At 43.3% G+C, this 22,702-nt stretch overlaps 1 long non-coding RNA gene across 2 annotated transcripts in view; it reads right to left on the bottom strand.

Moving 5' to 3' along the window:
- LOC149864595 (uncharacterized) overlaps positions 1–22,702 on the bottom strand; it is an 85,395-nt gene that overhangs the window by 7,785 nt on the left and 54,908 nt on the right. The window contains exons 2-4 of one of the 2 annotated variants that reach the window (XR_016442777.1): positions 9,788–9,934; positions 6,854–6,911; positions 1,098–1,162 (exon numbers count right to left, since the gene is read on the bottom strand). This is a non-coding gene — a long non-coding RNA (uncharacterized LOC149864595). The remainder of the gene's footprint in view (positions 1–1,097; positions 1,163–6,853; positions 6,912–9,787; positions 9,935–22,702) is intronic. The other variant, XR_016442776.1, reaches the window with a different exon arrangement.

Here is a 22,702-nt window from a genome sequence, read left to right as displayed (position 1 = left end):
ATCTATCACTGGGGGAGGTCACCATTCCAGCCACAGAATTTAAAAGCAAGATTAAAAACAGCTGCTCCTTTATAAGTATAAAGCTGGAGCTAAATCAAGTCGCAGTGTAAAAATAAATATGCCTGATTATCACATTCACTCAAGAGCCACCACCAAATTCAGGAGCTGCTCTTCCTTAAAATACTGATTAGGGCACCTCTACATGCCTAAACTACCTAAGGTTAGGTAATTTTTACAGTGTCCTTCAGTCTTCTGTTCTGATTGCTGGTATATTCATGAGAGTCCTCCACTGCAGTTACTCTGAAGCTCCCTGATGGAATGTGAACTATATCTCCTAGGGCTCTGGATGGAACAGCTGACCCTACATAAATCCTTTATTTGGAAGAACTATTCTGTTAAATAGACAGCTGTGAATAGTATATGGAGCAGGGATGAAGGTCACTTAATTACGATCTCTGCATGTTCTCATGGACATGAGTAAGCAAATCAACTACCAGGCATTTTGTAGGGATACAGTTTTCCTATGTAGTTAGAATAACCTCACTGTGTTTTATGGTCCTTTTGTACAATGCCCATTGACACCCCTGCAAATCAATATAACCCATGGGGTTTGGGAAAGGAAGTTTCGTCAAGACAAAATGCACTTCATCTGCAGCAGATCTAGGATTTTTTGAAGTGGGTGTAGGTGGCAAAGTACACCATCACGTATAAAACAACATACATTTTTCTCCAGATAAAAAGAAATTAGAAGTTTTACTAATATTCCAGAGTCTAGGGCTCTATTATTCAACTTAAGATCAAAACTAAAACAAATGTAACTTTATTGGTATGTGCGTGTGTGCATGTATCTATCTATATAGACAGATAGATATAAATTAGGCATAAAATAATCAAATGATGTTCTTTCAGTAGTCCTGCAGTCATTAGAATTAAAAGGACATCTTTTTTTTCCCCACATTCATGCAACGGAGTCTAGCCACCTTGAGTACCTTGATAGTGCGTCCAATGCTTCACTGAAAGTTATTTCCACACTGGAATTAATGATTTTAGCTACAGTTAAGAATGGTCTACAGGGCTGTGAAATAGGAGCTACTTACCAGGAGCAGCTAACAGACAGCAGAATTGCAGAAGAAAGGATAGTCTTAATGGTTTGCTAATCAGGCTATTAAAAAAAGAGAGAGGGCCATTAACACCTGTAGAATTAAGAGTGTCACGGGGCAGGGTCCTAGGAGCGGCCATGATCTCTCCTAGCGCCCCCTACTGTGCCAAGTTGGCGTCAATGCACCCTTACCATCGCACCCACCACATCTTTGATGTTATTAGTGTTAAGGGAGGTTGCCTTTTTGTCCTCTTTGACATGGTACCCCTGATGTATCCAAGTCTGTGCTCTGTCTTAGATGACTCTGTGCACTAAAGCCTTAGGGCTATGCGTGGCTCCTACCACCCCTATATCACGCCTCAAGCCTCGCAGATGTACCAGACGTCATATGGTCACTCCCTTGCCGCGCCCTCCCGGATGTTCCCTGGGCTTATCTCACAATGACCCGCGCCCTCGCGGGCTCTCTGGCGTCCCTTTTCTCACGGTTGCCCGCGCTCTCACAGATGCGCACTGGGGCCTGCCCTCATGACCGTGCCCGCACTGGGGCCTCTCACAATTGGGGCTCAGGTGGCCATAGCTGTACCTGGACCCTAATCCCCTCCTTGGGTCTAAAAGTTCTTGTGAGGCTCAGGCAGCCTCAGCCTTACCTGGCCCCTCCCCAATCCTCTGCACCCCTTTTCAGGGCTGGGGTCAATGCACCCCTGAATGTTGTGCCCTCTCTGGCACCGGGGCCCCCACAGTACCGTGGAGCCCCTATGAGGCCTCATCCAACCCCTATTAGCCTCACCCGGTCCTCCGGTCTTATAAAACTACAAAACAGAAAACTCAAGCCCCTGGGTTACAACATAAACACTAAGCCATCTGGCTAGCCATCATCCAACTCCCCACCAGGGCTTCCTCTACCCAGTATCCTTGAACAGAAGGTGCTCAGGCCATCAGGCTTCCCTACTCTGCTTACTCCAGCAGATCTCCTTCTTCCTTGGCTGCAAGTGGGAGACTACCTCCTGGCCTAAGCCTGGATCCTTTATATAGGTCAGGCCCTGCCCCCTTCTGGTCAGCTGACCAACTGCAGTTGCCCCGGCAACCGGCACCTGTAACTCAGTGCCCTGCCACAAAGAGTTTAGAAGGAATCAGGAAGATTATAAAGAGCCATGAAGTCAATTTACTCCTCCCTGCTGCCTGAACAGAAATGCTGCTGCAATTGCCAGGCAGCTGGTTTTAAAGTTTGGATGGAGCAGGAATCATAGTGGAGGGTGTGACTCCACCATTGCACCCCTCCAGAGCCACCTCTGTACTTCATTCTACCCAAATCACTTTCAGGGTGGATTTAATTTAAATCATGATTTAAATCATTGGTCAGTAAGCCTCAATTTGATCACAGTTTTCTACAAAAAGTGCATTTTTGTTGTTTGATATCCTCTATCCATTTAACTTCTTGAAACTTTGCACTTTTAAAGAGAGGCAAGGGCTTGACTCTGTGTTCACAAACTTGCAGAGAGACCACAGGGCTGATGGGTAGATAACCAGGACTATTATCTCTTATCTCCACTTACTGCAGTTAACAAGGATGTTATCTAGAGACACAAATCCACAGTTTAAGAACTGAAACTAAGTATCACAGAGATGCTTGATGGGATCTTCTAGACTGAGCACTGAGTCCTGTTGTTTAGAGTGGTTTTCTTTAAACCCTACTAATCTAAAGAGGAGCCTCTGGGAGCCCCATTAGATTGGTCCCCGACCTATTTATAAAACTTTTCTTAAAAGGTTACATGAATATATTGTCTCAGATAGTATATAATTACAAGTAACAATCCCCATTCCATGATAATATCTTTGAGTTTAACATATCTTAAATTAAAACTATATATAAGTTTATATTTTTTTAAAGCATCTAAACAAAAAAAATCTGATTAATTAAAAAAAATCCATTTGGGGGTTGTTGGTTTTTTTTTTTAAATCATCGATTTTTATCCACCCTGATGATCACTTCTGAGAATCTTTCTCTAATGGTGCCAAAACATCTTCAAAGCAAAAAAATATGACCATCAATAAGGAGATTAAGCTAACAATGTATCTCAAGTTCACTTTATACTTGGAAAATTTTAAGATTACAAATATCTGACCTGAATGTTTTTAATTTAAGGTTAGCTAGAAGGTAAAAAGTGTAATAAAAACACAACTGTTTTCACTGTTGTTGTCATATAAAGGGACAAAAATAGAATTTAAACCTGTCCAAAAATGCCTTTTAACATCATACTTCTATTGCACAAAAAGGTCTAAAGTAATAGTTACATGTGAATTCTTCATTGTTTTATTAAATGTATAGATTAATATGTTGTTATAATTTGCTGAGTGACAGTAGATGAATGGCTATAGCTTAACAACTAAGTGTGTATCAGAATGCCATATTTAAACTTTCACTGTCATGTGAAGTTGGAAATGTGATGTTTTGGGGTGAGTTAATCTTCAGTTTGTTCCTTTGCCTTATATGTATTTCCAGACCTTCTCTGATTAGATCACAAGCTATTCCTCAAATAAAACATGTTATGAACTTATGAAAACAGGAATCTGTAATGGTAATTTTTCTAACCTAAAAGTGCCTGATTCATTTTATGTAATTCTTGATGATCTTCTATGGGGAAAAGATGTTCTTGTACCACCTTTAGTGTTAGGATACATCTGGTGAAAGTTGTTTTTCAGAGAACTCAGTGAACTGTAACCAGATTTCTAAACAGTTGGCTTTTTTCTGGGTCTTAAAATAATTTATTTGAACAAAAAACAGCAGAATAATGTTAAGTAATCATGACATAAAATGTCCGGGATACCTACATTTCCTTTTTAATTTTAATTTCACAAACTAATCTTTATTAGCTCACTTTCTGTTACAAACTGATATGCAGTGTTACTGTTTTACTGTGTTCTTTGTGAAGTTTTCCATGATAATTTTTTCCATGTTCCTGATCCCTGTAAATTATATACAATGGTAAATCAGTTTTATAATTTTTTTTACCATTTGATAGCCTTTGAATAATACAAAAAGGTGTCTTTATAAGGCCATGGCAGACAAGGTTCTTTGGGTAAATCAAATATCTTTTATTAAATGAACTAAAATAGTTGGAGAAATTCATCTTTGCAAGCCTTTGATTACAAAAAGCCATGGATCCAGACCATGCAGTGACAAGAAATGTAAAACCTGCCAACATATCTCCACTGCTCCCACAATAACTACACCCTGCAATATAACCATCAATATTCCTGGATTTTACCAAAGACAAAAATACCCATTTACCTGTGGGGGCACATTTCTTACAAGATAACCACTCTCTCTTCAATCTCTCAGAGAATTTACAAAACACCTTTTGCAGACAAGCCTATGAACTTCACTTCATCAACCTACTGGATACTACGTTAGATAAAAATCAACTATTAAAAAAAATCAGGTTTTTATATTTAAATCAGATCAGTTCTCAGACTCTGTATTTGTTAACAGCAGTATATGGAGATGAGAGAACAGACCCATTATTAACCCATCAGCCCAATTGTTTCTCTGCAAATTTGTTGTTTGTTTAGAGTCAACCCCTTACCTCTCTCTAAAAGTGCAACATTTCAAGAAATTAAATGAATAGAGGATATCGAACAACAAGAATGCACTCTTTTGTAGAAAACAGTGATTAAATTGAGGCTTCCTGACCAGTGATTTAAATCATGATTTAAATAGAGCTGATTTAAATCAAATCCACCCTGCTGGATACATAAAATCATGGACTAAATATAGACATTGGATTGGTCTAATATCTGATACCTCAGGTCATGTATCTACAATTTACCAGTTACATTGTATCACCAAGTCACCATTTCCCTCCCCGCCGCCACCTGTTTCTCATCCATTGTCTCCCACACATTTGCATTTTGACTGACTGGCATTTTGCATACTGGCTTCTGGCTTCTACCCCATCCAGAAAGGGCACATAACAACTGTAGATATGCTTGTTTTGCCTGAAGAAGTGTATTTGTACCCAAAAGCTTGCAAAGAAGAATTTCTCCAACTATTTTAGTTAGTCTAATAAAAGATATTGGATTTACCCAAATAACCTTGTCTACCTGTGTCCTTAGACCAACATGGCTACAACCAACACCCCTTTAGAAGGACATGGCAATTCCCTTTTTTCCAGCTTACTGACTTTTTACTCAACCTTGTTTTCAATCATGAAAATGAAAATAATACCTTAAGAACAGTGAATATCTTTCCCACTAATTCTCCGTGGATCTTTTCCCATTTGCATAGTACAGAGGCAGAATTACACACTTTTTATATTTAAGTACAGTCTTTTAGTTATGTTCAGTATGTGCATGCAATGTCAGAAATATGTTACATAAAAGCAGGAAGATTTGCACTTTGACTCTGAACATAACTACAGGGCATCTTCTAATGCAAATTCAGGGCACAGTTCAAACTCTGTTGAAATTAATGTCTTCTTTATTGACTTCAGGGGGCAACAGATAAAGTCCCAGGACAGGTTTCTGATCACTTAAACTGGTTTATGTGTAATGTCTATCCCTAGCCAAAGTGAGAAAGCTAAAAAAGCCTCGCGAGTACAGAATATGGCCCTTTCAGTTATTCATAGCTTTCAACAGTTTCCGAATTCCTAATTAAAAAATCAGGCTCTGCTTCCTATTGGCACATGTTGTCTGATTGTTATCGTTATAGGGACCTGAATTCAAAAAACAGGGATTAACAGTAGTTGAGTTTCTTAGTCCAATTGAGTATGTGTCATGATAAGAGATAGTGCATCAAATTTTGCTCTCCGTTTCACTGATCCCAGATGAGGTAAATGGGGTTGCACAATTTAAATAGAGAAGAATCTGGATTATTTTGCACATATGCAATGTACAAATATATATATATTCCCCTGGTCTTATTCACCTTGGCTTAGTTACCATGGTTTGATTCTTTTTGCATATTTATGCAAATAGTCCTAACTGATTTCATGGAAATGATAAAAAGCATCAAGATTTCTCACTGTTCAAGCTTATCACTTTTATGAGATTTCTTGCCTTATTAAACCAATTAGATAAAATATTAAAGGACATGCTGACAATGAGACATATCCTGTTCCAGTATGAATGTGTGCCCATATGGTCTTTATCTGGAGAGATTTGAACTACCCTGCCCTATCAACCAAATTTAACACCAACGTTCCTTTTGAAGGAAGAAAAACATCTACTGTATTCTCCGCCCCGATTCCTATGTACGTGATCAAGTATTTGTATCTTAATAGAGAGCCCTTGAGATGTTGCTACTCAGCACTCTTCAGGCATTTTGCTAATCACCCCGGCAGTCCAGCTATTCCTTGTACAGCATACACTGGGGGCCCACACTCTAGTGTGACTAGAAAACCTCAGGCACTAAGAAAGTGTGGGTGAAGACGTAAATGAAAAGCTAAGAAAGCATAATTTCTGACAGGGAAGCAGAGAAACTGAAAAATCAACCAACAAATAGGATGAGAGGACTAGAAGAATATTGCACAAATGGGTAGCATAAAAATTTCAGTATACATGACAGCAAAGAAAGGGCAAAGGGCTTTGCATTTCTGCATGAGGGTTGCTTTGGTTATTGGCTTCTGCATAAGACTGGAGCATACCAGGCCAATACATGCTGAGATCATTGAGAAAAGAATAACTCCACAGCTCAGAGCTGGTGGACATACCCATACACTGCAAACAGAATCTGAGTCAAGGAAAACTGTCCTTTACCTCAGTGAAGCCAGATAATTCAGTCATTATGGACCTTCACAATATGTGGAAGTAGGACCTGGAAAACATGACAAACAGGCAGTATATTCTTTAGGTCCCAAGACAGAGTAAAAAATGCCTTAAGCAATAGCCTCTACATCATGTCTGAGGACCATAAAGGGCAGTGAACACCTTCGCCTTTAACCAGGCTATTGTCACCAAGAATCCTTCAGTTCCATGGTGAGGAGGTCAATACTGTAGATCTCTGGAAACATTAACTGCATGATTATACTATAAATAAACTTATCATGCTTTTCACTGTTTGGGTTGCTTCCTCTTCAGATCAGTGTAGATCTGTGCATAACTGTTGCACAACTTCTTTTTCATATTAAAACACTCTGAGCTTTTCTTTCTGGAGTGCTGCTGTCATAAAAAGTGTCATCAGTTGGTAGGTGCCCGGTATTAATGGGGAGCTCATGCTCAGTTGGAACTCATAAAGATGGTTTTAATTGACTCTGCTTCTCCTCCGATGTCAGATTTTAATAACCCTCTCATATGACTGTCCTTTGCTAATGTGGGATATCTTATTTACTTAAGTTAGGGTCCAGACCTGCAGTTGATTATCTGTATTCACATGGAGCACCTTGGAAGCTGATAGCGTTCCATGCAGAGATCTGCCCACTTGCAGCAGTAGGGCTAAAGGTGGGGTGGACCTTTGTCTTTTAACTGGGCTGGATTATATTTAATTGTAGCAATTTTTTTATTTGCCAAAGTACCTGCATATGGATCTATGCTGCTGTTGATGGAGGAGTCAACTGTCAAAGGAAGGAGGTAGCTGATAACTAAGGAAACGCCCTGGGCAGTTGGACCCAGTGGACTAGACTTTCATTTCCTACCAACCATAAACCAACACACAGCTGCATTACTATTTGAAATTCTTTTTTGAAATTCTTCCTGTTTGCTGCCTTGGGCTTTGGGTCTGAAGAAAAGCTCAAACAGGATGTAAAACTGTTACAGTTATTTACTATCTATATGATACCCTGTGGACTAAATGAACTATTCCCGAGCACACGGCTAACCCTCAGAATGTGGGCAGACAAATAATTATAACACATTGAAGAGAGGGAACTTGCTGCTTATTAGCACATATCAGTTGATCCTTTTTAACTGTTTCATCTGTCTACTTCTGTCCTGCATTAAGTGGAGATAAACTGCAGAATTTAGTCCTATTTTATTCAGGAGTAATGTGCTCTGATTTAACTTCTGCTTATACAGTTATAGTTGAGTCAACTGAGCAGTTGATCCTTTTTAACTGTTTCATCTGTCTACTTCTGTCCTGCATTAAGTGGAGATAAACTGCAGAATTTAGTCCTATTTTATTCAGGAGTAATGTGCTCTGATTTAACTTCTGCTTATACGGTTATAGTTGAGTCAACTGAGCAGTGGAAATTTGCCCCCTTTAAAACAGTATAATTATTTGTCCGTGCTCTTTATAAAGTCTTATATTTTGTCATCCATGCTCGTATTTCAATTTGTGAGATATTAGAACTGCTACAGTTAGTCACACAAATGTTCCATCCAGAATATTATCTCTGACTGTTCCTTTCACCCAGGACTTTAGAGGAAGGCCCTATCATGGGAAAATACCAGTATAACATAACATGTGTTGAGGTGGAATTTCTTTTTAACCCAGCAGTTACTGTTAGACTTTTCTCTAGAAGCATGGGGTTTGCACGTTACATTAGAGATAAGGTATTGAGATAAACCCTCAATACTTTCATTATTTGTATGTGTATAATCCTTTTTATTCAACTGAGTTCTTGGCTTGAGTAGCAGTGAGGTCCATGGGTGAATTTTCCATTATGTAAATATTATTTCCTTCCATCAGATTTTACGTTTTTACCTTTCATTGAATGCCAGCTAGTTCTTGTGTTCTTGGAGAGGGTGAATAGGGCCACATCTACACAAGATGCTATTGTGCAGTGGCAATGAGATACTGCTCAATAGCTTCTTGTTAGTGCACAGTAGCATCAGAAAAAAGAGGGCAGGGATGCTACTGTGTAGTAATGCCAGTTACTGCACAGTCTTGTAGTACTTGGTTATGCAAGTATGAAATGACTGTGTAGTAACAACTGCATAGTCCACTACCTGGACAGACGTGGCCCTAGGAAACTGCACTGTTGAAGTTATGGAGCCTTAGGAATACTATTTTTACCTTCTCTATGCCATTCATTGTTTCATGTTCCCTTACTCATCTTTTCTTCAAATTAAGCTGCGATAAGTGTTTCAGTCTCTCGTCCAGCAAAGGCTTTTCCTTGCATTTAATCATTGTTGCCTTTCTTTGTACCTCTTCTATGTGTGCTATATTTCTTTTGAAATGTAGTAACTGGAGCTGCATGAAGCACTGAAGGAGAGCATGTAGACAAATGCACACAGTTCAGGATCCAAAAACTGAGTACAGCTGGAACAGCTTGGGCTCCGTTCTGCACTCCATACTAAGACAGAACTGCCAGTGACTTCAGCATAAATTTTGCTTAAGTGAAGAGAGCAGGCTGAGCACTGCATGCCCTCCTCCACCTCCATGAAGAACAGTAGAGTATGAGGTGGGCTACCAATCAAGAAAACTCACAACGTTGACTGTTCTTTAACCTCCTTTGCTCTTCTCAACAGACTGCTATGAAAGAGTAGGAACTGCTACAAAGATAACAAGAATAAAAAAGTCCCTACAGCACATAATATATGGAGGCTCTGAGAATGATGGTACCATCTGTGCCTGTCTATTTACAGTCAGAAGAACTAACTCCCAACTAGCGGTGAAGAAAAGTAAAGAGTCAAAGTATGTATATAGCCATCTGACATTACAAAGAAGCATTTCTGAAAAGCTTGAGATTTTAAGTGGAGAGTGGTACAGTTATAGATTACATGCAGATGATTAATTTATGTAATACTTCATACCTTTTTGTTAAAATGAGATCCTTTGACTGGCCTTTATCTGCTGCTCACAGTGAGATTTGTTTAGGTTGTTTGCAACCTTAGAAAGCTTAATCCATGGAAGATTTGACAAAAAAAGGAGGGATTTGTGGTTACAGCACTAATCGGGGCCTGGAAGAAAACAAGTTAGCTGTAGAAAATGAACTTGCTTGTTTTGATTAAAAATGGTTTTACGTATTCTGTACAGCCACCATAACAAAAATCTTTGTGTTAATGAGGGTGGATAAAGCAGCCCTTCATTTTCAATTTCAGGTCAACTGCTTCAAAATATGCTTTTCTAAACTGAAAAAAAAAATCCTACAGAAAAAATGAGAAAAACACTGAACTAAATGTATCCTGTTTACCTCAGTAGGGTGGTACCACAGATGATTTTGGACCCCGCAACACAGCAGGAATTATGAAGCCTACTGTTCTCAGGTCTGTTAGTTCCAGGCAGTTGTCTTGACTAATGAATTGAGGATGGGAGTGAGAGGAGGAAAGTAGGACATTCAGAAGGAAGGAGAAACTGGAAGAGAAGAATATGCAAGCAGAGGATAAAATAAGCAACAGAAAGGGGGGAAAAAAGGAAGCAGTGCAGGGAAAGAACTATTTATTCAGTGACAGAAAAGAAGAAGAAAGAAGAAAAAATTGATTTTGAATTGTGGATAATCCATTACTGGCGATCATATCTGCCTTTTATTTCAGAGAGCATTAAAGATCACACTAGCCTTTACACTAAATGGGCGTATCCAGATAAGCCCACACATGCCTCTTGCAGCGTCTCAAAATCCTTTGAGACGCTGCAAGAAACACATGCAGGAAGAAGAAAATGTTCCCCGCGCTGCAAAATTGGACCCCTGGTTATCCAGGGGTCAAAAAAAAAAAAAACTGCAGAGAAAAAAAGCGGTGCAGGTAACAGGAGGGTGTGTCCTCCACAGAGACACTCTGGTAGCAGCCAGAGTGTTTCTATGGTTGGTCCTTGCCCTGGTGCTGAAGCACATTGCCTACCCATGCAGGGAAGGCAATGTGCCAGCCACAAGGAGCGGGACCCAGGCTCCATTGCAGGTAAATAAGGGGTGGGGGGGCTGGAGGAGGGGGGAGGGATCATGGGAGGACCCACACTGGCCATGCCCACTCCCCCAGCATCCCTTCCCCACTCGGCCCCTTCCTCCACCTGCCCCCCAAGTCCCCCCATCACTGCCCCACCCAGCCCCATTCCCCCCAGCCCCCTCAAATCACTGCCTCCCCACCCCAGCATCCTGGCAAGTGAAAAAAAACAATCCCCCGGTACTCATCAGCACTAGCAGTGGCTGTCGGGGTCACTGGGGCACAGTGAGGGGCCAGGTGACAGCCCTAGCAGCCCCAGTCCGGGCTCCACTCCCCCTGCTGCCCCATGCTGCATGGGGGGCTCTGCTGGGAGGCCCTGGAACTCCCACATCCCCTGCTCCTGTGGTGAATAGAGGCGTTTTTCTTCTTTTTTTTTAAAGTGCCGGAGGCTGGGGTGGGGGGAAAGCAGCCATTGGTGGGCTGGGGGGTGCAAGTGGGGGATGGAGCTTGGCAGGGCAGCCACTGGGGGGGGGGTCTGGGGGAGTGGGCCTGGGCGGGGCAGCCATCGGGGGGGCGGGGGGGGCTGCAGGAGCTGGTGGGGGATGGGCCAGGTGGGGCAGCAATCTGGGGGCTGGGGGAGCAAGCAGGGGCGGGGCATGTGGGCTCTGCAGGGGAAGTAGCCCCTGTGGGGGCCATTTGGCCCCTGTTGGAGGGGGCTGTGGCCCCTGTTGGTGGACTGTAGCCCCTGTGGGGGGGCTGTTACTGCTGTGGGGGGACCATGGCCCCTGTGCGGGGCAGCAAAATATACAGGTATTTAGAACTTACTTTATTATGATGATAGAGACACTGGTAGGCTTCCAAATTGCTTTAACACTGTAGAAACATCAATAAAACATACCCAACTGATTGCAATCTCTCTGTCTCACTCCCTATAGTGGTCTTTTGTTTTAATTGTGGAGGAACATGGATTTCGGGGTATTTTACAGAGTGACTTTGTGATTTTTTTATCAGGGATTTTTCAGTTTCCAATAGGGAATACCAGAATTCCTGCTAGGGAGGCCAGTGGCAGGACCCTGCCTGCTCAGAGCTGGCACCTTGGACGCAGCTGGAGGTGGCTGACCTCCTGGCCAGTTGGTGCTAGGAGGACACACTTTGACAGTTCAAAGCAGGCTACCACACCCAGAACATCTTCTGGGCAATAGCTGCCCAGATGCCCGGGCAGGGACACACATGGCAGTAGTGCTGCACAAAGGCCAACTTTGCAGCCACAGACCACCGGCAGCTGGCCCAGAGAGGCAAATGCCTCTACTGCCTGTGCAGTCCCCATCTGGGTCTGGTAGGTGTGCAGTGGGTCACAGCCGGGCAGCAGCCCCCACTGTTAGACTGTTGCAGTGGGTAGAGGGTGCAGGGAACTCTCAGGGCCACTTCAAGCTCCTGGAAAATTTTAGTCACTTTTCTTCCAAGTGTTAAACTTCAAATAATGTGAGAGAAATAACTCATTTTGCTAATAAACTGTCAAGTGCATACAAGTGTGTGGTAACCATACAAATTCGAAACATCTTTTGAGACCTCTACTATTCTCCCAGTACTCTAACATGTACAGCCCCAAACTGCTAATTAATGCAAATACCTCAAAAGATTATTCCACTAAATAGATGCAAACAGAACTTCTAATTCCTTCGTGTTCTACTGCTTGTTTCCTTTGATGTTTCAATCCCCTCTTCTGTCAGCAGCAAGTCATCAATGATGGCTGATAATAACTTCAGAACTGTTGCCAACACCTGCATTTTTAAGGATTTGTTTTCCAAATAAGCCTAGTGTTGGGAACTACCATCCTAATCATAACTCCTTCCTCACCTTCAGTGATCTCTCCCACCATAGCATCACTCTTCTTCCTTTTATTCATAACTGCTTACTCTCACCTTGCCCCTTTCTCACCACTATGGATGCCTCCTTGCTTACAAAAATTCATCCTTTCTGACAGCCAGGTAAGTGGTCCAAACATATCTTTTCTGTATATAATGGGAACTTCATTGAAGTCTGTGGAATTAAGGCTAAATATGTTCCACAGTGACCCACACCTTAGAGCTTAGACACAGCCCTCAAAGGTATCTGGCACCCAATTTCTATTGATTTCAGCATCATTCACTCTATTAGTTAGCATTCTAAATCAGTGATTTGCATAGCCTTTTTTCCCAAAGCTTGCACTTATCTACAACAACCTTCATTCTTAAGTTTTTTTTATATGTCTGGAATCAGAGAGAGGGTTTTTTAATATGTATATGTAGCTGAAATTAAGAAGAGGTTTAGAATATCTCGAGGAATGTGCAAACAGCTTTGTCCATGGTACTTTCAGATGAGCTCTGTGTAAAATAATACGGGCATCAAAAAAAGGATATGAAAATCCATTGTTTTTGGAAAGAAACACCTCTGACTCATGTCCCCTTGCACCTGATATCCTCTTCAGAACATCCTTCATTTTCCTAATTGAACCTAAAGAAGATGGAAAATTATTACTGGTTCTCTCAGGGTCTATTAAGAACATTTAGAATGATTTTTGTAATCCATTTCACAAAAACTGAACTGTTGAAATTCACTTCACCTTTGTTTCCATGATATATACAGCTTAGCACTGGGATGTTTCTGTTTAATGTGCCTACTTTTGGATTTTCAGAACTGCTTGTCTGCAGATTCAATAGACTCATGCACATATGGATATCTCTCATGTAGGCTTTACTTTCTGTTCTCTCCTATTTTTTCTTGAATTCAAATCAAAGTATATATAGACTGGAGGTCTCTGTTTTGTTGTTTGTGCATACAATAAAAATACTATTATTTGTAGGTCTTTTTAAAACCCTTGCTGAATCATTGTGTGTTAGTATGCAGTGTCTCAAAATACCATACTAAAAATAGAGATTTCTTTCTTGTGTCCTTTTTCTTTCCAGTTACCATAATAATCCAAAACTAGATCCATTTCCATCTCTCAGGTACCCCGCTGGACTTAGGCAACTAAATATGATTGTACATTAATCAAATCAAGGGTTCCCTCAAGCCCAACAGTTCCACCAGGTGAGCCAGTGGCACACAGAGAACTATGTGGCTAGCACCATGTCTGGTGACCCTTTTTTCCCCCAAACCAAATGACCAGGTACCTATTTACAGCTGGATCAACTGGGAACAGCTCCACAGCTGTAGCAGAGGCGGAGCAGTTGAGCCCCTAATGCAGTGGTCTCCAACCTTTTTAAGTACCAGATCACTTTTTGAGTTAAAGTGCACTCAGGATGTACAGTATGCCGCCACACACCATCCCACCCCCCCTGCCAGCACATCAGTCTATGGGGGAGGGATGGAGTGGGGCAGGGATAGGTGTGAGTGGGGCCCTGGCCCAGATGTGTGGTGGGAGGATTGGAGCCTGGGCAGCTCGTCCAGATGCGCCAGGAGGCTCCCACCACTGCATGCACCCCGGCGGAGGCCCGGGGATCATGTGGTCCCTCGATATGTGCACAGAATGGAGGTGGCTGCCGTTGCACACTAGCCTTTGCACCCCAAGCCACACTGAAGCTGCCCTGGTATCGGGGCGATGCCACATGTGTCCTGCTGCCAGGCAGTAGTCACCAGCCGGTTAACTGCAATCGATTGGTCAATCATGGAGCCTTTGACAGTCAATCTCAGTCGGGGTGGGGGCTGAGCATGTGCACATGCATGCACACACATGCTTAGCCTCCCCAGACTGAGATACAGAGCTGCAGCTGTTCTGGGAGTGGCACAACACCACATGTGTCCCGTCGCTGAGCTGAGCCACACACTCCTGCCACCAGATGAGGCTGGGCCAGGTGAGTGGAACGATCCCCCTTAATGTCCTTCTATGCCCCCTGCCACCAGATGAGTGAGGACCCGGCCAGGCCAGGTGGTGGGAGAATTTGAGCCCGGGTGGTTCATCTAGGTGCGCAGGGGGCCTCCTGCCCTGCATGCACCCCAGCAGAGGCCCAGGGGGCACGTGCCCCCCAGTCTGTATGTGGGGTAGAGGTAGCTACAGCTGTGTGCTGGGCTTTGCACCCTGAGCCCAACTGTAGCTGCCCCAGAAGTGGCATGACACCACATGCCTGCCACCACTAAACTACCATAGTGCTTCAGCAAGCAAGGGGTGGAGTGTGACAGCTGAAAATTATGTATGTGCAATAAAGGTGCCTGCCAATTTATGTCCCAGCTGCCAGTGGAGGGTTCGGGATTGAGAGTGTGGTCAGAGGTAGAAAGGTAAGAAAGGTTTATTGACTTAACAAAAACACCACTACATGTAAATAACAAAACAAGGACAGACAGTAATAATTCACATTGGCAGCTTATCAGCAGTCCCTTCTGATGCCTGATGTATGACAAGTTTCTCTTCTGCAAAACTCAGCAAAGTCAGGCGTCCCCAATCAGCGCTGTCCAAGGGGTACAGGGAAGGACCCTGGTATTCAGTCCTTGGGCTTCTCGAGATCCATGGGCCCACTGATCCAAGTCAACAACTAATTAGTAGTTCCTTTTCTGGATGTGCCAGCCAATTTATAACTTCTGAGCTATGCTGATAACTTACAGCCATTCAGATTTTTTTTACTTCAGCTGTCCTTAGACTGACCAACAGCAGTACAAGTCTTGCATTCTTCTGATAAGGATAATTTTAACTATGCCACAGGGCCTACCATCACTTCTATAAGGCTTTGCTAAATTTACTAGGCCTTACTTTATACAAGGCCTTACTACATCCTAGACTTTAACTAGGCTCTTAGCAACAACATATAAATTAATATCTGAACAAATGACAGAAAAACACTTCATCTAATCTTCATAGAGCCTTCAGCAAGCACCTTTATCACACAAACATAATTTTCATCTGTCACACTCCACCCCTTGCTTGCTGAAGCACTATGATAGCTCAGTGGCAGCGGGCATGTGGCATCATACCACTCCTGGGGCAGCTGCAGTTGGTCTCAGGGTGCAAAGCCCAGCACACAGCTGTAGCCACCTGTGCCCCACACAGAGACTGGGGGCATGTGCCCCCTGGGCCTCTACTGGGGTGCACGCAGGGCAGGAGGCCCCCACTCACCTGGATGAGCCACCCGGGCTCCATTTCTCTCACCACCTAGCCCGTCCAGGGCCTCACTCATCCAGTGGCAGGGGGCAGAGAAGGACATGAAGGGGGATCTTTCCATTCACCTGGCCCGGCCCCAGTGGCAGGGGTGTGTGGCTCAGCTCAGAGGTGGGACACATGTGGTGTGCTGCAGCTCTGTATCTCAGTCTGGGGGGCTGAGCATGTGTGTGCATGCTCAGCCCCCCACCCCCTCCCCTGGCTGAGATTGACTGTCAAAGGTTCCATGATCAACCAGTCGATTGCAGTTGACTGGTTGGTGACTACTGCCCTAATGTATGTAAATAAGCCTTGAAGAAATTCTTCAGAACTACAGGGTATTTTTGTTTTCTTCCAGGGTTTATTTAGAATGTGCTCTTTGGCCTTGCTTCTCCTTTGGATCAGTGGATTATTGGTGTCACTGGGGTCATTTTTGCTTCATGCTGGTATAAGTGAGAGAATAAGGCCAAGAATGAGTAGGCCCAAGTCTCCATTATGGAGTTGCTGCCATGGGCAGATCCAGAATTTCAGAAAGGGGGGTGAGTGTCATGGCGCAGGGTCCTAGGAGCGGCCGTGATCTCTCCTAACACCCCCTACCGTGCCAAGTTCGAGATAAAGCACCCTTGTTCTTGCCTGCCATGTCTTTGATGTCAGGTATTTTATAAGGGAAGCTGCCTTTTGTCCCCTTGGACACAGTGCTCTGGTTTATTTTGGCCCCTGTTCTGTATTGATTGATTTGGTGCACCCCAGCCTTATGGGCTATGCATGGCTCCAACCATCCCTGTACCATGCCCCAAGCCTCGCAGATGTCCTGGACGTTGTCTGGTCGGTTTCCTTTCCGCACCCTCACTGGTGCTTCCGGGCTTGTCACACATCCAGCGCCCCTCACTGGCACTTCTAACACGTGCCCACCCTGGGGCTTCTTGCAACTGGGGCTCAGGCAGCCATAGCCGTGCCTGGCCCCGAATCCCCCTCCTCGGGGCTTCTCGCCTGCACCCACTCTGGGGCTTCTCACAATAGGGGCTCAGGCGGCCATAGCTGTGCCTGGCCCCCAAATCCCCTCCTCAGGTCTTAAATTTCCTGTGGGGCTTAGGCAGCCTCGGCCTTACCTGGTCGCCAATCCTCTGCACCCCTTCTCAAGGCTTGGGTCAGTGCACCCCTTCTCAGGGTTGGGGTCAGTGCACCCCTGAATGTTCTGCCCTCTCTGTGAAGCCCCTATGAGGCCTCCTCCATCCCATAATAGCCTTGCCTGGTCCTCCGGTTTTATAAAACTACAAACAAAAAACTCAAGCTCCTGGGCTATAATGTAAACTCTAAGCCATCTGGCTAACCATCATTCAAATCCCTACCAGGGCTTTCTCCACCCGGTATCCTTGAACAGAAGCTGCTCAGGCCATCAGGCTTCTCTACTCTGCTTACTCCAGCAGAGCTCCTTCTTTCTTGGCTGCTAGCAGGGAACTGCCTCCCTGGCCTCAGCCTGGATTATATTTATATAGGTCAGGCCCTGCCCCCTTCCGGTCAGCTGACCAACTGCAGTTGCCCCGGCAACCAGCACCTGTACCTCTTTATAGGAGCAGGGCACTGAAGTGCCCTGCGACAGTGAGGAAGCAGCAATCTGTGTTGCAAAAGTGGCTGTACTCCAGCTCCCAGTCCTTCCTCCCCCATACAAGGGCAGGCTGTTCCAAGGGACCTTTTTTTTTTAAAAAGTCCCTCAAGCAGATACGAATTTTCACTCCGTGTCTCTTCCCTTCCATGCTCAGCAGCACATCCCCTCCTCTCCTCTCCCACTCTCCCCATTCCCTCTCCCATTCCCCTTCTCCCAGTGCTGTCTCTGACCCTGTCCCCAGGTGATCCAGAGCAGGACTCCAGAGCCACAGCAAGACACAATATTGCTCCCCACTTCAGCTGAGCGAGACATGGAGCCTGGCTTATTTAAGAGACAGCAGCAGTAGTGCCAAGGGCAGTGACAGCAGATGAGTTCCCTTCCCCTATGCCTGCTCTTGGGCTGGCAGGAAACACTGGGCACAGAGGAGGTACCTGCTTGCTACTTCTGCTGTGTCTGGCTGAGCCCAGCTCCATGTGGAGCCCGGCTGCAGAAGGCAGGAATGGCTCTGGAGCTCTCCTCCCACCTTTCTCCACCCCATTCTCAGATGCTGCTCCCTTGGCATGGTCACCTAAACTTATCCCTGACAGAAGAAAGATTTGGGAACATCTTCAACGTATTTGCCCTTTCCAAAGATTTTTTCACCCAACCCCTTTGCAATCACAACACAATCAAAGCAAATCAGGCAATGAGAGCTAAATTAGATCATAAGAGCTGATTAGGAAGTTTAGGAGCAAGAAATAATTTGATGGAGAGACCAATTTGATTGGACTTGAGACACTACATTATAATGTGCTGTGTGGGTGATAAGCACCCTCTGAACAGCAGGAAAGTATCTATTTTAGCTAAGCAAGAAGACTTAAAAGCTGGTCAAAGCTTTTAAAATGCTTATTGAGGATGCAGGTGTTTCAAGTTCCCATTTCTTCTTTGAGGTATTTGAAAGGAGAATCTTTTCTTCTGTACATTCAAAATGCATGCTCGCTGAAATATACTGCCACTGGAGGATGAGCTATTAGGTAGACAAAGAAGGGGGGCTGCAGTCTTAGAATGCCATGCTATTTCCATGTTTGCATCTTCAGATTTTTGATCCAGCTTTTGAAATATTTAGCATGCATTGATTAAATGCCACCAAGCTGCTGTTTTCTTTCTTTCCTAAAAAACTAAATAGTCTGAGGCAACAACCTGGATAAAACTTGCCTGTGCTACCAGCTCAAAGTAATACGTCATTCATAAGGGAAATTCTCAGCGAGTACCACCCCTAAACCCTAAGCCATTAAAAGAGAGAGAGAGAGAGAGAGAGAGAGAGAGACTTCTGTTATCCCTGACTTTAAGGGAGTGCTTAATCATAGTTATCAACTTCAATAGAGCAAAGGCAAGATAAAAGGAAAAGTGCTTTTTATTATAGTCATTATATACATCCCTCCTTCAAGTAAATTACAGCCTTAATTAAAGATACTCTAAGACAACTGCTGGAGTACAATTTTTGATTATTAGGCTCAATTATGTTGGTGCACGACATAGCACATTCTCTCTCCTGATGAAGAGCTGCATGTCTCTAAGTACAGCTTATTTTTCTACCTTTTGGGAACAATAAGATGATTCTTTACTAGATGATGCTGGTTTGTGGTTCCTGCTTAGACAAAACTTTGCTGTAACTGACTCTGTCATCTTCTTCATTATCAGTATTGTCCAACACTAGTGTAAAGACCTAATCAGTATGGTCCCAACATTTTTGTAGATTTTAAAGTTTTGTCACTGAGAGATGCTGAGGGACACAAGGAAGTCAGTATGAGGCTCAGAGCTGTGCAAGCTATATTAGGAACTGATTCATAAACTGATACTTTGTATTTGACACACAGGAGGTTTCCTTTTCATACAACTTCCTGTACAAGTACTGTGTAATACACACGCACCTGCAAACCTACATAGAACATAGATATAAAATATAATGTCCATCTACATATAAGCACACATGTACACCTACATTTACACAAAAGAGAGAATACAAGAGTTGTCAGAAAAAGCCAACATTTAGTAGTTCACCACATCTGAGTTATTGCACTCTTTGTATGATCCAAGTGTGGAGAAATGTTTTAGACTTAGTTTATTTTTACAAACTGGTCAACACTGTCTCATTGTTTCCTTGTATTCCTCCATCTGTCTGCATCCATCTGTTGTAACTCATTTAATATTCAGATTCTAAGCTCTTTGTGGGGACAAAATGTTTTGTGTTCACATGGTACCTAGCACAATGTGGTCCTGGTCTGTGACTCATAGGTCCTACGGTAATACAAATAACTAGAGGGAAATATAATGTATAGAGAATCTATGGCAAATATTGCTGTTTATTTAATAATTTAGTGTCTAAAAGACACTAGATTTGGAGCCTCATGTTCAATCAAAATTCCCACTAATATTAAAGGTTTATGGAGTTAAGCTTTAATTGTCATTTGTTTGGTATTACTGTATTTTGTCAAGCATATTCAATCAAAATTGTCCAAGAAACAGCACAGCACCTAATCAAAAGCTACAATATTTACAAATGACCAGATGAGAAGGAATCCACACATTAAGTGATAATATCAGACAGTGGCTCATATATTTGGAAGTTGATATCTGACACCAGATGAAAGAAGAAGAATCAGAATTGTTCTGTAACGTAATCATGATCCACCCCCAACCTCTGATTTTATCATTTACTTTTTTATTTTGCATTTCTTAGTTTTCCTCCTTTCATCTCTCCTTTACATACTAATCCTGTGTGTCTGAGGTTCCCATCTCTATGGAAACCATAATATAATTGGTATACTAAATATTTAGCACTTCTATGGTACTTTTTATCTTTAATTTCACTATTCTTTGGAAAGGCAAGGCTCATTATCCCCACTTCATGGATGAGTTAACTGTAGCACTGAAGGGTAAAAAGAAGTCTTTTGGTGGAGCCAAGCCTAGAGCCTGGGTCACCTAAGCTCTCAGTCACTGTACGTTCTGATCTCACTAATAATACCTTAGTATAAGGCATTCAGTGCAGCTTCACCTTTTCACTTGCAACTGAGCTCACTGCTCCAATATCATTTGGTAGAGCTGACAATTTACTGTCATTTCCTCCTCCACCATAAATCTGAAGTGTCTCTGAGCAAAGCGACAAGTGGGTGGGAAGCAGCTGTTTAAGTGATGTCCACAAATGAATGCTAAAAATCCGTGAATGTGATGGTTTGAGACCAACACTAGTATTTTTAAAAGCAAAATGTTTATCTAACTGTGTTCTTGACCAGATGGTCAGTATGTTTACTGAGGACTAACTACTGCTCCCGGGAGGGTGGTCCTATAAGCAAACTTCCTCCCCTTTGTGGCTAAAACTGCAGCCTTAAGGCAGTGGTTCCTCTGTTCAGGGTGGCAAAATGCCCTGTGGATCTAAGTAGCAGGATATGCAGAACTTAGCTTTTTTTTTTTTCTAGGTCCACCCCTGCACCTGAGGTGGAGAGGGTCAGGAATTTTTTGATGAAACACTCTTTTTTTTTACAAAACCAAGAATTTTTATGAGGAAGGATCCATTTTGACTAGTTTCTCAGGCCAAAGATGGAATATCAGAGAGAAAGGGAGCAAAAGGGAGAGAGTTGGATAGACAATAGATCAATGGTGAAGATGTTCCCTTGGGGTTTGAAAGACCCAAGGGACTCTGTCTGATTAAGCATAGTGACCTGAAGTTGAGTTTCCCACATCACAGCAGAGTGGCCTAATCAACAAACTGACCTAGGCTTGCTCTGTCTTTGGGTTTTGCAAAAGATTGCAAAAGGCCTGTTTCACTTAGATGGGCAATTTTTTAGAATATCATAAACCATCACGGTAATGGGAAATTCATTTCCCACCAGTTTTTATCTGGTGCCTGTTGGTGAGTACAGGTTAGTGAACTCCTCACAGCCAGATTACATCAGCTCTGGTGCAATGGGAGCTCTCTGGGCTTGAGGAAGAAGGAGCAGGATTTGCTTCTTAAAAACAGAGGAAACTTAATGTCTTGGTTAGTTTCCCACTTTGTCATTGTGGGACTCCCAAACAAAACTCAGTAACATACTTTTTTTTCCTCACTGATTTGATTTCTCACTGGTATGATTTGTAAAAGCTACTGGATAAAAAACAATTGCATTGCGTTGTACCTTCCCCAAGTCTCCACAGAGCAAGTATCAGTGTAGGTCAGGGGTGGGCAGAGTTTTGGTGAGCCACTGAGGGCTGCATGATAGGCAGCCAGGGGCAGATAAATATTAATTTTCTAAATTTTTTAGGGGCCCTGTGGGCCGGATAGAATGGCCTGGCAGCCCGCATCCGGCTCCTGGGCCACATTTTGCCCACCCCGGTGTAGGCTGTAAATCACGTACATTCCCTGTAGGGATTCCCACCTGTGCTTTTACTGCAGTTGTTGCCAGTTTAATTCCTCTGTTGGATAATACTTTTTCTTCTCCGCTGACACGTTCCTAGCTCACACCTCTACATAGCTTTCTTTAAAACTAGAAAATAAAATGCAGTAACCTTGCTCTCACTTGGATCAAAGCAGCAAGAATGAACAAAGCAAGTTTTAGGTTTTGTTAGCTTCATCAGTCCCACTGAGTTCAGTGTGAACCTTGCCCTTGATTTTACCAGAGCTAGGATTTGGTGCCCAGATGTGGACATGCAATAACAAAGAAACCATGTCTGACTGAAGCATAATCCTAGTGTAATTTCTTTTTATTTAGTTCTCTGAAAATGTTGTAACTGGGAAGGCCATCAAGCTGGCAAACACCATGCCAGAGATCCACTGCTGTTGCAAGAGCAGGCAAACAAGTTCTGAGTAGCTCCATGTGGTAAAGTATCTGGATGGACTAAAGTCTCGCCTCCTTGGAGGCATTCCCAAAGGAGCTTTTATCTTCACTGCAAAACAATACTCCAAGAGTTAAACCCTACTAATGAGAAGGATGCACACAGAACCAGACCACATAAACCTGCCACCACTGCACACAGGAGTGTCTGGTAAAATAACATTTCCAGTTAGTATTTTGAGTTGCTCTACACAAGGGGTGGGCAAAATGGCAGTTCTGGCTGACAACCAGACTCCATTTCCTAGCAACTCCTCCCCACATCACTGATGCTGGTTTCCATGGAGACCCTAACA

This window comes from Crocodylus siamensis, chromosome 5 (genome assembly GCF_052110815.1).
Source record: "Crocodylus siamensis isolate JL-2025a chromosome 5, ASM5211081v1, whole genome shotgun sequence".
Classification (NCBI taxonomy): Eukaryota; Metazoa; Chordata; order Crocodylia; family Crocodylidae; genus Crocodylus; species Crocodylus siamensis.
This window is presented reverse-complemented; position numbering and strand designations above follow the sequence as displayed.